Below are 2,481 nucleotides of genomic sequence, written 5' to 3' on the forward strand. Positions count from 1 at the left end.
TTTTATACTTTTTCTTCATGCATCAACTTAATTTAGAAAACTCAAGAGAAGGAAAATCTATTGTAAGTACCCATATTTTTGTATTTTCTATTTTTTTCCTTCTTGATATTCCAAGATTTGTTTTTTTGTTTTGTTTTGTTTTGTTTTGTTTTTGTTTTTGTTTTTTAGATCTTTTCCCATCTGTTTAAAGAATTTTCTTTTACCATTCTTTTAGGGTAGATCAGCTGGCATACATTTTCTTGGTTTTCCTTCAACTTAGAAAGGTTAATCTCTCCTTTTTATTCCTGAAGGGTGATCTTGCTGTATATAGAATTTGGGGTTGACAATGTTTTTCTTCCAGCACTTGAAAAATGTTGTGCCACTTTTTTCTGGCCTCCATGCTTTCTGTTGGAAAATCCACTGTCATTCCAATTGTTTTTCTTTTATAGGTAAAAATCTTTGCTTCCAGGATTTTTCTTTGTCTTTAGTTTTCTGAATATTGATTTTTGTGTCTCGGCATGGATTGCTTTAGGTTTATCCTGCATGGAGTTTGCTCAGTTTCTTGAATATGGAGGTTGATGTCTTTTGAAAAATTTGGGAGATTTTCAGCAATTAGTTTTTCAAATACTTTTTCAGCCTTACTTTCTCCTCTGAGGTCATCCCAGCCATGGGTGGGGAAGAGTGCCTCATTACCGCTGGGCTCACCATTTGGCCTTTGCAATAGTGTGGGGTTGGGCTGTTATTTCTTCCACGATGTTTGGCTGGAGGAGGGTGGTTATGGCCTAGAAGGTTTTTGTCTTGCTGGGTTGCCCTTTTACTGGTCCTTTGGCTGGAAAGAACAGGCTTTTCTTGGCATTGTTTGTGTCTGCTCCCACTGGTGTTTCTAGATTTCTGATTTCTCTAGCACCCAGTCTGGGATATATGAAGCAAAAAGAAACTCAAGGAACTCACACTGTGCTATTCCTTGTTTCCTGAGCTTTCTAGCTAGTCTGCCTTCTTCCCTCCACATTTTAGAATCTCCTTACATTTGTTAAATATAGAATGTCCAGTGTTTTTTTTTAAACTGTAACTTAATGGGAGGAATAGGGAAAAATGCATCTAGTCCATCTTTGTTCAGCACTGAAAGTGGAAATACAATTACTTTTTTTTTTTTTTTTTTTGACAGCATAAGGTACAAGTATTCTATTTTAATTACACCTATTTGAAGGTCCTCATTTTTGGAGGACACCAAGGCATTTTATTATCCACTCTTTCCATTCCTTAAAGCCTTCCATGGGTTTCAGCAAATGCACCCTTATCCCTGTGACTATGTTACTCCAGGTATGTCAGCAGATTCATCATTTATCCACATCACCAGCATTTTGTATCTTTCTACAACACTGAAACCAGTAGAACACCACAACTGGTATCAATGGATGGGACAAAGGTGTACAGGGTGATGGTCAGCATCTTCCAAGTGTTTGGAGCCTTGCATTAGGCATGAGAGCCACTGATTGTCCAAATATGTGTTCAGTCTCATGGGTTAACATCTTAGAGGATAGAAGCTGCAAAATACTAGTTATTTCAGGAATATAACAGTTACCAAAGACTGAATAGTCAGTTGAAGATGTTCTCTGGAGCATCTTCACTTTCTCTTCATAGCGTGAGCTATAAAGTTCACTACCCTACCTGGCAAAACTGAATATCCCCACATCTGTCAAAGAGGCTTGTCCAAAGACAAAACTCCAACAGTCTCCTGGGTAAAGATCAATCATTATTATCCTCACAACAAAGAAGGCACTTTCTTTCTAAAGAAATTCAGGATGCCCCCTTCCATGAATTTGTAGCTTTTGTTTGTTATCACTGACTCTAAAGGTGCACTTCAATGCAGAAACAGGAACTGGTTCTCGGAATTTTACTGTCAAGCCATAGAAAAATGGCCCACAGTAGCCCTTGAACCATCTAATATATTCCTTACTGGAAATTCTGGTGTGCCCTAGAGATTCAATGGACTATCTATAAATGCTGCCTTTCTCTGGAGAGGGTGTCTTTCTATTGGGATCATTGAAAAACTATTCAAAGTCTTGGGGGTCCTCAGGACGGCAGGTGATCCAATCTGGTTACAAATGCAAGGAATGGATCGAATGAGATCACTGTCTGGATGGAAGCCTTCGTTCATCAAATGCCGTTCCCCAGCATCTAAGTTCTCATATTGAGACACAAGTGCTGGGGTCTTTGAGATGACAGCTGGAAACTTTTAGAGTCTCTTCAGAATGTCTTATTTTTTGCATAGCGACAGACCTCTTCCATTCATACTGCATTCCTATGCAGAGCTTTCCTTCTTCCCTCTGAATGGGTCAAACAGTGGTTCCCCCACTAGGCTTTTAAGGAGGAAGACTCCCATTGCAGTTTTTACCTCACAAGGACTCCCATTGCAGTCTGGGCTGGTCATTGAAGTGGGGTGTCAGGCTCCCCTCCTCCCCTGTCTTTCCCCAACAGGCCTCACCACCGCTCACCCACCTC

General features: G+C 39.9%; 1 pseudogene; it reads right to left on the bottom strand.

The window, feature by feature from the left end:
• Nucleotides 1-1,190: 1,190 nt before the first annotated feature.
• On the bottom strand, nt 1,191-2,249 carry LOC119531169 (annotated as a pseudogene).
• Between the last annotated feature and the right edge of the window lie 232 nt (nt 2,250-2,481).

Source organism: Choloepus didactylus, chromosome 4, assembly GCF_015220235.1.
Source record: "Choloepus didactylus isolate mChoDid1 chromosome 4, mChoDid1.pri, whole genome shotgun sequence".
NCBI classification, from domain to species: domain Eukaryota; kingdom Metazoa; phylum Chordata; class Mammalia; order Pilosa; family Megalonychidae; genus Choloepus; species Choloepus didactylus.